We start from the raw sequence: 13,865 nt of genomic DNA, 5'->3' as shown, positions 1-13,865 counted from the left end.
TCTCTTTTTTCTATATTCAGATCTTTGTTTGGAAAGAAATGACTTGTTTTTATAAAAAGGATATATATTTATTATAAAAGACCTCCAAGCACTATAGAAAGAAAAAAAATAACAGATCTCCCCAAATCACATCACCAAGAAACTAGTGTTGGCAGTTAGCGAACATGATTCCAGACGTCTCTTTCATTATTGAATGACAGAAAGTTAGAAATTGTTTAATAAGAGTGGGATTATTTACATACCGTATTGAGTTTGGGCTGCTATAACAATACCATAGACTGACTTATAAACAGAAATATTTCTCACAGCTCTGGAAGCTGGGAAATCCAAGATCAAGGTTATTGGCAGATTTTGGTGCCTGGTGAAGGTTTGCTTTCGCATTCACAGACAGCCATCTTTTCACTGGCCCTTTTCTCACTGTTCTCACAGAGCACAAGGGGCAAGAGAGCGCTCAGGGGTTTATTTTATAGGACACTAATTCCATTCATAAGGGCTCTGCCCAAAATGACCTAAGTATTTCCCCGAAGCCCTGGGTTCAAATACCATCACACTGGTGATTCAATTTCAACAAGAATTTTTGGAAGACAACCATTCAGTCTATAGCACACACTACTTAATTACTTAAATTCAGTAATTTTTAAGAAGAAAAAAGTTAAGTGAAACTGATGACTTTGCTGGATGTCCTATCACTGATATTTCTCCATAAGAAATATTCCTAAAAGGTCTCTCTAACAAAAAAATGCAGTATGAAAACTGAGAAATAGTTTAATGTTAGGCTATCTTTAAAAACACTGCATTTTAGATAGTATGGATTGATTTCCTGCAGTATTCTTGTGTTCCCTTTTATGTGTGTGTAAGTTTCATGTGCTTTAAAATAATAAAATGAAATGCCTGTATACTCTCACACAGTTTAAGAAATTGAATCTTGGTGTCCCTTATATGCTCCTGCTATAGAATGGCCTTCTCTCTTCCCCAGAGGTAACCACAATCTTGAATGTCTTGTTAGTTCTTTTGTTTTTCTTAATAGACTACTATGCATACATCCTTAAGAATGTTACTTAATATTTTTGAACTTCATATAAATGAAATCACATCCTTTGTGACATGCTTCTTTTAGTCAACATTAAGTTTTAGAGATTCATCTACATTGAGGTTTATAGATTATCCATTAATTTTTACTATAGAAAATACTGTCACATTGTTTAAATATATAATGTATCCATGCTACTGTTGATGGATATTTATTATTACAACATTGCCACCATGAGAATTACTGTACCTGTCTGATGTGCACACATGCATGAGTTTCTCTAGGGTATAGCCTGGAAATAGAATTGTGAACTGGATCATTGGATGTGTGCTAGGTAATAAACTGTGTTCCAAAATGATTCTACTAGTTTACAATCCCACCAGCAGAGAACGAGACTTCCTGTGCTCCACAATCTCTTCAACGATATTGCCCAAATTCTTTTTTTTTTTGCCTTTCTATTTTGTGCGAAATAGTATTTTATTTTGCTTTTAATTTGCAATTCCTGCATTACCAAGGAGGCTGAACATGTTATGAGCCAAATATTTTCTATGATATGCGTTTGACTTTTTCCATTTTTTCCCTTTGGTTGTCTTTCGTGATTGATTTGTAGGAGATATTTATACATTTTGGCCACTTGTATACATATTTTTGGCACCTCTGGTATATGGTAAAGTAACTCCCTCTCACCTTGTTCTTTTGTTAATTATCTATGTTGCAAATAACCTTCCAGTTTAATGGCTTGGCTTTTCACTCTATATGGTATCTTGAGGGTTTTGTTTGTTTGTTTTTTGCATTTTTATAAGAGTTTATTTGAGCCAAACTTAAGACATATGCAGGGAAGCAAGATCTCAAATGCTCAGGTTCTTAACATTGTAGTTAAATTTACCAATTTTTACAATGGTTTGTATTTTTTGTATGCTGTTTAAAAAATCCATCCTTATTCTATAAAATATTCTCCTATATTGTCTTCCAAAAGTTTTATAGTTTGGCCTTTTACCTTCAGGCCTTTAATCCACTTAAATTGATTTTTATTTGATGGGAAGAAGGGATCCAATTTCATTGTTTTCCATGTAGATAACTAATTGTCCCAGCATAATTTATTAAATGAGTCATCCTGTTCAACCTATCTGACTATCTTCTCTGTCTAAATTGTTTTCATATGTACTTAGTCTGTTTCTGGGTTTTTTATTCTGTTCCTTTGGTCTATTTGCTCTTCCTCTGCCACATTATTTTTAATTGCTATATGTGTTATATTTTAAATACAGAGGGTGCCAAAAAAATGTATACACATTTTAAGAAAGGAAAAAACTATTAAAATTGTAATAATATATACCGATAACGAAAGATGAATACAAGTCACGTTTGACTTCTGCAATTACAAGAGCTGCTCAAAGTGGTTACCATCAGCGTCTAGACACTTCTGATTACGGCAAACTACTGCTTGAGCAACATTGACAAAAGTGGCCACTTGTATACATATTTTTGGCACCTCTGGTATATGGTAAAGTAACTCCCTCTCACCTTGTTCTTTTTTAACAATTTTGGCTAATTTTAGCCCTTTGTTCTTCCATAAAATATTTAGAGGTAGCCCATAAAAGTAAACCAGCAAGGATTTTTGTTAAAGTTCCTTTAAATCCATAGCTCGGTATGGGACAGACCTCCCTACATTGAGTTTTACTATCCTAAAACATATACTTCCATTTATTTAGTTTTTCTTTTATATCCTTAATAAAATTGTACAATTTTTCTTCACAGAATTTGCAGTTCTTTTCTAGATTTGTTCCTAGATTCTTTATATATTTTTTATTTTTATATATCATTATTTAGCACCTTGATGTACAGAAATGAAATAACTTTTTGTATATTGATTTTATATCCAGCAAAATCTGTAATCTCTCTTAATAATTTATGTGTTTGTTGTGTACAATCATATCATACACACATAATGCCAAGTTTATTTCTTCCTTTCCAATTACTAAAACTTATTTCCTGTGTTACTATACTCTGAAGAATTTGAGTAAGCTTTGACTAGGAAAATAACTCATCTTTGTCTACTCTTGATTTTAAAAAGCAATGCTTTCATTGTTTCACAACGAAGTATGCTATATGCTATAGTTGTTTGGTTTTTAAATTTTTATCAAGGAAGTACCCTTCTATATCTAGTTTGCTAAAAGATCTTATTATAAATGAATATTAAATTTTATGAAACATGTTTTCTCCAAGGGTCTGCTAGCCTCAAATGTATTTAGGATTATTCCCTCATTTTCTGGTTTGTTTTTTTTCAGGGTATAGGATTACTTATTTGCCAGATGCTAGATATTTTCTTTGTGAGAAGATATATGTACTGATTCAATTGCCTTAATAGGACTAATCATGTTTTCTATTTCTTCTTGACTTAGTTTTAGTAAATTGTATTTTCATATAAACTTATTTTCAAATAAAGTTATTCATCATACTTTATTTTTATTACCTGTTTAATTTCTTCAGTTTCTGGAGTTATGTCACCATTTTGTCTCCTGTATTGCTTATTTGTTCTCTGTTTATCTAGCCATCTTGCCATAGGGTTGGCACTTTTTACTTTTAAATGAGCTTTTGGCTTTATTGATTCTATTACATGTTTGAATTCTAATTAATTTCTGTTCTTAGTTATATTATTTCCTGCCTTTCTACTTTTTCAGTTTTATTCTGCTATTTTTTAAATGGTTTCATTAGCTTTTTAGCTGTAAACAGTTAAACTGTATTTTTTTTTAATTAAGAGGAAAACAATAGTCTTTTATATTTACCTAGGTATTTAGCATTTCCTATGCTCTCCTTCCTTCCTGAAAGTCTGCTTTTCTCTCTAGTATCATATCCCTTCAGCCTAAAGAAATTTCTTACAGAGCAGCACTGCTGGTGACAAATGATCACAGTTTTCTTTTATCTGAAAATATCTGTTTCCACCTTCATTCCTAAAGGATATCTTCACTACATATAAGATTCTGATATGACAGGTTTGTTTTTTCTTTTAGCACTTTCAAGATGTTCTACTATCCCCGGCCTTCATAGTTTCTGATAAAATTGAAAAAATTATTTCCTTGTGTTATTTTTCTCTGGATGCTTTCAATATATTTTTTTTAAATCTTTGCTTTTCAGCAGTTTGACTTTGGTGTGCCTAGGCATATTTTTCTTATTTATCCTGTTTGAGTTTTCCTGAGATTTTTGATTTTGTGAATTTATGTCTTTTACCTTATTTGGGAAGTTTTTAGACATTATTCTTTTAAATATTTTTTTCTGCCATATTCTTTCCTCTCCTGGTAGTCAGTGATATGCATGTTAGACTTTTTTATTTCTTCCCACATGTTTCTAAGGCTCTTACTCATTTTTTTCAATTTTTTTATTCTTTCTCTTCTTTAGATAATTTCTATTAATCTATCTTCAAATTTACTGAATTTCTTCTGTCATCTACAGTCTGCTATTAAGCCTATTCAGTGAACTTTTCATATCAGATGCTACATTTTTCAGTTCTAGACTTTTCATTGGTATATACATTTAATTTTCATTATTTTTGATAGCTATGTTCTATAAAGTCACTGCGAACACTGAATTAGTGAATACTGAACTACTGCACCTAGGAGAAGTACAGGTTTAGGTTCCTACAAGCTTTGGGTCACATTTTCATCAACTGATCAAGATATAACCTTGTTTTATGTGTGTTTCTATTTAAAGACACCTTATTTAATATATATTGTTGATTCATTATTATTGAACTCATTGTCAAAAGTACTGTAACTCATGCTTTAATGAAGCTTATGTAACACACATATTTTCTCCATCACAGCCTTCTTACACTTAGGAACACCAGACACCACTTCAGTACTACATTTGGGGACCATTTTAAACAGCAACATTACCCACAAAAAGCAAAATAAGTGGGGAAAAAAAAGTGTCACTAAATATACCTTGAAAAGGACACTTGTTTACAGTGTGAGAGCTGAGACAAGAAGGTAGAGTGCCTTGCTCAACATCAACTGTGAATGTGTATGTTGGGTGAGTCTGGTCTGTATGTCATGCAAATGACCATGAAAGCATGAGTATTGATTTTGGTCTTACAAATTAATTTTGGCAAGTAAGCAAATTTGAAAATACGGAATCAGTAAACAAGGATGAACTATGTGTGTCTGTTTATCTTTCTTTTGTTCTTTCTCACTGTTGAAATTTCTTAACTTTTAACTCATTATAAGAGTATATTGGGCCAGGCCGGTGGCTCAGGTGGTGTTTGGAGTGCCGTGCTTCTAGCGCCGAGACCGTCGGTTCGATTCCCACATGGGCCAGTGAGCAGTGCCCTCTACTGCTAAGATTGTGAGCAACAGCTCTCCCTGGAGCTGGGCTGCCATGAGCAGCTGGAGGTTGGCATAGGCTGCTGTGAGCTGCCTCGGGCTGCTGAGTGCTGCTGGGGGCTACCTTGGCATGAATTGCTGTGAGCTGCTTGGGGCTGCTGAGACTGCCTCAGCTGGGGGGAGCGCAAGGCTCATAATACCATGGTCCAGAGAGCTGTGTCCTACACAACTAGACTGAGAAACAACGGCTTGAACCAGAGTGTGGGGGGGGAGGTGGTAGAAGGGTGGGAAAAATAGTGTATTTATTTACCTCATTGAGCTGTTTTAAGTCATTGTACAATAATTCCAATCTTTATGTCAAGGTTGGTCTCTGTTGATTTTCCTTTTCCCTTTTGAATCAGTCACATTTTTCTGGTTATTTGTATATAATTTGGATTGTATTTGGACATTGTCAATGTTATGTTATGGTGACTCTGGATTCTACAATATTACTCCAAAGACTGTGTGCTTTTGTTTTATTAGGCAATTAACTTGGTTAGATTCAAATTGCAAATATTTACTCATCTGTGGTGGATGGCAAAGGTAGTTTTTGAAGCCAGTTATTTAAGCTTTGTTCTGATCCCAAGAGAGCCCTTAGCTATTCCTCTCTTTCACTCCCTGCCTTGTTCTTGCTGGTGAACTAACTGGTCTATGGTTTAACTGTTGCTCTTAATTAAAATGAACTACCAGCCTCCTCTTATTTGCTTACCACCAAAATCTCCACTGTTTTAGAGAGTGCCCTAAGACTTAAACTTGTTTCAAATAAAGTCAGTTCTTTGGAGATAGTGTCAGATCTTTCTGTTTTTGTGAACTACCCTGACCCCCTGGGCAAAATCTCTGAGCCACTACCCTGGATGCTGAGTGGGGGTGGTAGCCTCCAATCTTCTCTGCTGGCTTCTCCCCAGCATGGAGCCCTATGAGTGAGCTGAGGTGAGCACAGTTGGGTCTCCAGGGCTCTTCGCCTGCCATACCAGGGGTAAGGCCTGTTTCTATTGTATCCCTTGACCAAGAGCTGAGGGAAGAGCAAGTCTTGTCTTCTTGGCCACACTTGCCCAGAATGGAGCTTCCATCAAAGTGAGCTGGGGAGTGGGGTGAGGAGTGTGAATGTAGAGAGGGAGCAGGTCATGGTGCAAATACCATAAACTCTCACTGTTCTTACTAAGTTTTAGTAAATTTTCTTGAATAAATGTTTCTTTATCTGTGGAATACTCTTAGGACAATTACCAAACTTTGAAATACATTAAAAATAGTTTTCACCAGTTATATCTGTTTCACTGGGAAGTGGTCCATGGAGCTCCTCATGCTGCCATCCTGGAGGTGAAACTTCACCTTTCTTCTTCTCTCTCTTTTAAAAAATTAATAGCAACTTTATTGAGATATAATATATGTATTACAATTCACCCATTTCAAGTGTACAATTCAATAATTTTTATTGTATTCACAGATGCATGCAATAATCACAATTAATTTTAGAACATTTTCATCATTTGAGAAAAAGAAACCACATTATCTTTAGCTATTGCTCCCATGCCCCCTTCCAGCACTAAGCAACCATTTATCTACTTTCCATCTGTATAGAATTGCTTATTCTGAACATTTCATATAAATGGAATCAAAGTATGTGGTCTTTGTGATTGGTGTCTTTCCACTTTTTTTCTTGAAAGATAGAGTTGCTGGTTATTGAATTCTAGATTGGAAGTTATGTTCTCTCAGAACATGAAACATTATTCTTTTGTCTCCTGGCTTCATTAGTTGCTGTTGAGAATTCAGTCATTAGTCTAATTGCTTTTCCTATGTATGAAATCTGCCTTTTCCCTTTGGCTATTTATAAGTTCTCCTTTCCTTAGTATTTCATAATTTTACTATCACATGTCTAAATGTGGCTTCCTTTATGTTTACCACAGCCCTCTTGTGATATTGTGGCCTTTCTGAAGATAAGGATTGATATCTCTCAATAATTCTAGAAAATATTACCTTTTTTCCATTCTCTCTAATTTCTCCTTCTGGAATTCTGATTAGATATATATTAGGCTTTCTGACTTTAACTGTCCATATCTCTTAATCTCTCTCTTTTTTTTGGTCACATTGTGTGGGGAGCCATGGTTACAGGAAACTCTGAGCTTTGCAGAATGGCTCAGTTTATGCTACCTGTTTCCTCCCCCTGAGGCAATTGTCTCTGCCTGCACCTGAGGGGATCTTGAGCTTGTAAGCTGCTGAGGAATTTGGTGGGAGCGGCCCATTCCCAGACACAGAAGGCTGATGCCTATCAGGGCAATTGATAAGATAATTACTTGTGAGTTTCGGTGAATTTTGTATCCTCTATGTGAAAGCTAAAGAATTTACATTTGTTATGTTAATACATACTTGCACGTGCTCAAACTGCTTATATGGGTGCAGTAAAATAAACTTAGTGTCTTCAGGATCACTGAAGTTCCGCGATCGCCATCATATGTGAGAGTGTCTTTTATTCATTCCCACTCCCCCATTCGGGAACCCATCGACTCGTGACGGCTGGCCCGTCGCACATTGTCTCTCTTGAATATATTCAGATCTATCCTTTGATTCACTATTTTCTTTAGTTAAGCCTATTCTGTTTATTTCATCTATTATTTTAATTTTTAAATATTTTTTTCTTTCTAGAATTTATATATGGCTATTTTCCAAATCTACTTCATGATTCTTTGTTTTTTAAATAATTTTGAATTTTTCAATTACAGTTGACATACAACATTATATTAGTTTCTGATGCACAACATAGTGATTAGACATTTATATAACTTACGAAGTGATCACTCAATAGGTTTAGTACCCATCTGACACCATACATAGTTATTACGATATTATTGACTATATTCCTTATGCTGTACTTTACATCCCCATGACTATTTTGTAACTAACAATTGATACATCTTAATCCCTTCCCCTTTGTCACCCCCCCAACCACCCTCCCAGCTGGCAACCATTGAAATGTTCTCTGTATCTATGAGTTTGTTTCTGTTTTCCTTGTTTGTTTATTTTGTTCTTGAGATTCCATATATAAGTGAAATCATATGGCATTTGTCTTTCTCTGTTTGACTTACTTCACTCAGCACAATACCCTCTAGGTCCATCCATGTTGTTGTAGATGGCAAAATTTCATTCTTTTTTATGGCTGAGTAATATTCCATTGTATATATGTACCACCTCTTCTTTATCCATTCATCCATCTATGGACACCCAGGTTGTCGCCATATCTTTTTTATTTAATTTTATTGGGGAATATTGGGGAACAGTGTGTTTCTCCAGGGCCCATCAGCTCCAAGTCGTTGTCCTTCAATCTAGTTGTGGAGGGTGCAGCTCAGTTCCAAGTCCAGTCGCTGTTTTCAATCTTTAGTTGCAGGGGGCACAGCCCACCATCCCATGCGGGAATTGAACCAGCAACCTTATTGTTGAGAGCTCGCGCTCCAACAAACTGAGCCATCCAGCTGCCCCAGTTATCTCCATATCTTGGCTATTGTAAATAATGCTGCAATGAACATATGGATGCACATTTCCTTCGAAGTAGTGTTTTGGGTTTCTTCGGATAAATACCCGGAAGTGGGATTACTGGATCCTTCCTTGTCTCTTATTATAGCCTTTATTTTAAAGTCTATTTTGTCTGGTATGAGTATTGCTACCCCAGGTTTTTGTTGTTGCTTCCATTTTCATGAAATACGGTTTTCCATCCCTTTATATTCAGTCTGTGTGTGTCTTTCAATCTGAAGTGAGTCTCTTGTAGGCAGCATATATAAGGGTCTTGTTTTCTTATCCATTCAGCCACCCTATGTCTTTTGATTAGAATATTTAATCCATTTGCATTTAAAGTAATTGTTAACAGATATGTAGTTATTGTCATTTTATTCTTCACATTTTTTATTTTCCCCCTTTTTCTTAAAGAAGTCCCTTTAACATTTCTTGTAGTACTGGTTTGGCAGTGAGGAACTCCTTTACCTTTTTCTGGTCTGGGAAACTCTAGCTGTCTTTTCGTTCTAAATGATAGGTTTGCTGGGTAGAGTAATCTTGGTTGTAGGTCCTTGGTTTCCCTCACTTTGAATATTTCATGCCAATTCCTTCTGGCCTGTAAAGTTTCTTTTGAGAAATCAGCTGACAGTCTTATGGAAGCTTCCTTGTAGGTAACTGGCTGCTTTTCTCTTACTGCTTTTAAGTTTCCCTCTTTGCCTTTAACCTTTGGCATTTTAACTGATGTGTCTTGGTGTGGACCTCTTTGAGTTCATCTTGTTCGGGACTCTCTGCACTTCCTGGGTTTGTATGTCTATTTCCTTTATCAGGTTAAAAAAAGTTTTTTGTCATTATTTCCTCAAATAGGTTTTCAATTTCTTGCTCTTGCTCTTCTCCTTCTGGTACCCCTATGATGTGAATGTTGGTAGGCTTGATGTTGTTCCAGAGGCCCCTTAACCTATCCTCAATTTTTTGGATTCTTTTTTCGTTTTGCTGTTCTGATTGGGTGTTTTCTGCTACCTTATCTTCCAAATCACTGATTCAGTTCTCTGCTTCATCTAATCTACTCTTGATTCCCTCTAATGTAGTCTTTTTTTTTTTTTTTTTTGCTTTAAGAGTACATTTTTATTGTCTCCAAAAAGTGGAACCTGTAGCTCTGTACTCACAGTGGGTATTTTGATTGGTTTTAACCTTTCCTTGTTCACAGACAAATAATCTTATTTTCCCTGTAGTTTCATTTCTTTTTTTGGGGGGGAAACTGTGTGTTTCTCCAGGGTCCATCCGCTCCAAGTTGTTGTCCTTCCATCTAGGTCCGGGGGGGAGGGAGTGTGTGTGGGGGGCACAGCTCACTGGCCCATGTGGGAATCGAACCAGCAACCTTGTTGTTCAGAACTCATGCTTTAACCAACTGAGCCATCCGGCTGCCCCCTGTATTTTCATAAAGAAAACATTACCACAATAAAGATTTTTTCAAGCAAAATCTTAATATTTCTAAGCAAAAACTAATCAATACGTCTTGCATATCTATGTTGATTTTACACATCTTTTTAGCTTAAGTTTCCCCAAAGGGACTGTTTCATTGATTTGTTATGATCAACACCTAAAACAATGCCTGAATTTAACAAGCACTAGAAAGAATAATCAATTTCATCATCTTGGATAGAACAGAGGTGGGGGGAAGTGTTGATGTCTAATTTTGCCTTCACCTAGTATTCCTGTATGTGAAAAAGCATGTTTCTCAAGAGGATGTGGCTTGTTCGCTGTTGTATCCTTGCATGTAGCAATGACCTACTTTCTGTAGAAGTCAAGCCTATTCTTAACATAAATTATGATTACTATTTTCCATATCACATTTTATATACATATGCCTCTTGAACATCAGCAGGCTACTCAGATATGTTTACAATTTCAACTATGGCTCTGCCAAACTCCAAGTTCAACAAACTGCTTTGGGAATTTTTAAGTACATGCTACTCAAGAAGTTGTGCTCTTCATGTCAACTTCTTTTTTTTTTTTTAAATTTTATTTTATTAAATTTATTGGGGTGACAATTGTTAGTAAAATTACATAGATTTCAGGTGTACAATTCTGTATTACATCATCTATAAATCCCATTGTGTGTTCATCACCCCATGTCAACTTCTTAATCTGAAATCAAGAGCAGATTAATACAGCTGATAGTTTTAAGCACTTATAACTCAGCTATTAGCTAATAAAAGGTTGAGATACCAGCGAACAAAAGGCAAATCCAATATAATATAAATGTGTCTACTGATGGAAAAGGATTACTTAAGAAAATAATTCATTAAAAAGGTTTACTTTCTGCAGACACAAGTTATAGGAAAAAGTGCCTCTTTAGCAATCAACCTAGACTAAATCTACACGGCACCCTAGTACTTACAGTTATAACCAGAAAGTTAAGACAGTGTAGTCTGTGTAACATGCCCTTACAGCTCAGATAAGCAAAGCTTGCATTTACCCATACAGAGCTTGTTGACATCATTTTGCCTAACATCTCTCCAACTAAGAGGCTTACATTAGGGAGGTCTTACTCCAGAGAAAGGAACTCATTTACAAAATTCTGCCACAATCTAGTTATAGTCATATCTTTATTTAACATTCTCATCTGCCAACTTAGCGTTTTCCACCAACTTGGGGAGCAGAAACCTTCACAGGCTTCACAATCTTTTGCTTAGGTGCTGCCTATGTGGGAGCCTTAGTAGCAGCCATTGTTGTCTTTTTAGATGCTTGCTTAGCCTTTTTTGCTTCCTTGGCAGCCCTGATAGCTTGTTCTCGTTGAGCCTTCCTAACTTCAGGTTTCTGATTCCTCTTGGCCATTATATCAGCAAGAGACACACCAGTGAGGGCCCTCTGGAATTTGACTGCTTGGCGGGTACTTTTCTTTTGAATTTCTTCTGACTGTCCTTTTTTGTGCTTACTTCTGTAGAGAACAGTCCAGTTTATCTGTTGAGGATTCCTTTTGGAAAGGAATGCCGACTCACATTTTGCATTAAGAAATTGGAAAACCTTCCCATTGGTCCTGGCGTATTGCCTCCCATGTCCAGGGTAGATCTTGTACCCGCTGAAACTGCACAGTTTGACCTTCATGGCTGCGGCTGCCGGAAAGAAGGAAAGATTCCTCTAATGTATTCTTCATTTCAGTTATTGTATTCTTCATTTCTGACTGGTTCTTTTTAATGTTTTCTCTCTCCATTTTTATGTTTCTTATCTCTTTGTTGAAGTTATCACTGAGATCATTAAGCATCCTTATAACCAGTGTTTTAAACTCTGCATTTGGTAGATTTGCTTGTCTCCATTTTGTTTAGTTCTTTTTCTGGTGCTTTGTTCTGTCCTTTCATTTGGGACATGTTTTTTTGTCTCCCCATTTTTGCTGCCTCCATGTGTTTGTTTCTATGTATTAGTTAGAGCTGCTATGTCTCCTGGTCTTGGTAGAGCAGCCTTATGTAGTAGGTGTCATATGGGGCCAGTGGCACAGTCTCTCTGGTCACCTCAGCTGGGTGCTCCAGGTGTGTGCCTGTTGCATGTTGTATGTGCCCTCCTGTTGTAATTGAGTATTGACTGCTGTTGCCATGTCAGTGGGAGGGATTGATCCTCAGGCTGATTGATTGTGAGGACTGGCCATGACTACAGTGGAGGAGCTGTTATGCAGGGGCTGACCCTATGGAGAAAGATTTACTTTAGAGGGGCTCTGGTGTCTGCTGAGTCTGCCCTTTCTGTGTGTTGTTTGTAGAGGTAGTTGGATGGTGCTCTGGTGTGATCTGAAGCTGGCCACTAGGTGTGTTCGTTCTGAGGCTTCATGGGAGGGGCTCTGGTGCAGGCCAAGTTCAGCCTGCTGCCTGTGCCCTGCCTGGGGCCGGTTGGTATGAGCTGCAAAGTGATCTGCAGATGTTTGCCACTTGTGCTGGACTTGGAGGTACCTGGGAGAGGCTAAGCTGCCAATTGAGGCTGGCTGCAGCTAGTTCCAAGCTTGGGACTGCTTAGCAAAGTGTTTGGGTCATGCTGAGGCCACATGCTGCTTGTTTAGGGTTTGTGAACCTTTGGGAGATTTTAGGAAAATCTGTTGCAGAGCCGTGACAGGCCATTTGTATGGAAAAGCCACTGGAAGCAGTTTGGGTGGGCCTGCAAGTTGAGTGAGGTAGGGTCTCAGGGAATCACCAAATGGGGTGAATGGTGTTAGCCAGGTTGATGGAGACTCAGGTATGGTGCCTGCTTGCATTCACGCAGGCTAGGTCAGGGGAGAGCTCAACAAAGGACCAATGGCTTCTGCCAGCACTTCTGTTTTGGAGAAAATTGCCCCTCCAGCCTTCACCCTAAGCCAAACAATTCAATTCCTCCCCATATGTTCCTGGCACCTTTCAAGCTGCTGTCCCAGGGCTGGAGCTCAGACTGAGTGAGTCCATCAGCAAGTACATCTGCAAGAGGGCCCTTTAAGAGGAATGCCTGGGACTCTAGCTGCCTTCCCTTACTCAGCCACAGTCTCCACTGGATTTCACACCTAGAAGTTATGGGGACTTCTCTTTCCCGCACTGGAACCCTGGGCTGGGAAACCTGGTGTGGGGCTGGACCCCTTGCTCCTCAGGGGAGTCTTTCATCGCTGAGCTATTCCTCCCAATTTTTAACCCCCATACGTGGGTGCGGGACCAGCCTGTTCCGTTTTTTCATCCCTCTTACCAATCTCTATGTGGCTTCTTTTGTATATCTTTAGTTATCAGACTTCTGTTCAGCTAGATATCAGGTGATTCTCAATGATGGTTGTTCTGTAGTTTAGTTATAATTTTGATGTGGTCATGGGAGGAGGCAAGCACAGTGTTTACGTACTCCACCATCTTGACTGAAAGCCCCTGTTTGAACATTCTTTATAGATTCTTATATCTTGGTCAAGTTTTCAAACATCTTTTTTTAATTCCCATAAATGTATCAGTCAAGTTTGGCTAGGTTATGCTGTGGTAAAAACAAAACGAAACAAGACAAAACCCTGAACA

General features: G+C 37.4%; 1 pseudogene; it reads right to left on the bottom strand.

Annotated features, from left to right (window-relative positions):
- Positions 1-11,452: 11,452 nt before the first annotated feature.
- Positions 11,453-11,970, bottom strand: LOC109454423 (large ribosomal subunit protein eL24 pseudogene; annotated as a pseudogene).
- Positions 11,971-13,865: the final 1,895 nt, after the last annotated feature.

This window comes from Rhinolophus sinicus, chromosome 12 (genome assembly GCF_057876585.1).
Source record: "Rhinolophus sinicus isolate RSI-liver-muscle chromosome 12, RSI-T2T, whole genome shotgun sequence".
Classification (NCBI taxonomy): domain Eukaryota; kingdom Metazoa; phylum Chordata; class Mammalia; order Chiroptera; family Rhinolophidae; genus Rhinolophus; species Rhinolophus sinicus.
This window is presented reverse-complemented; position numbering and strand designations above follow the sequence as displayed.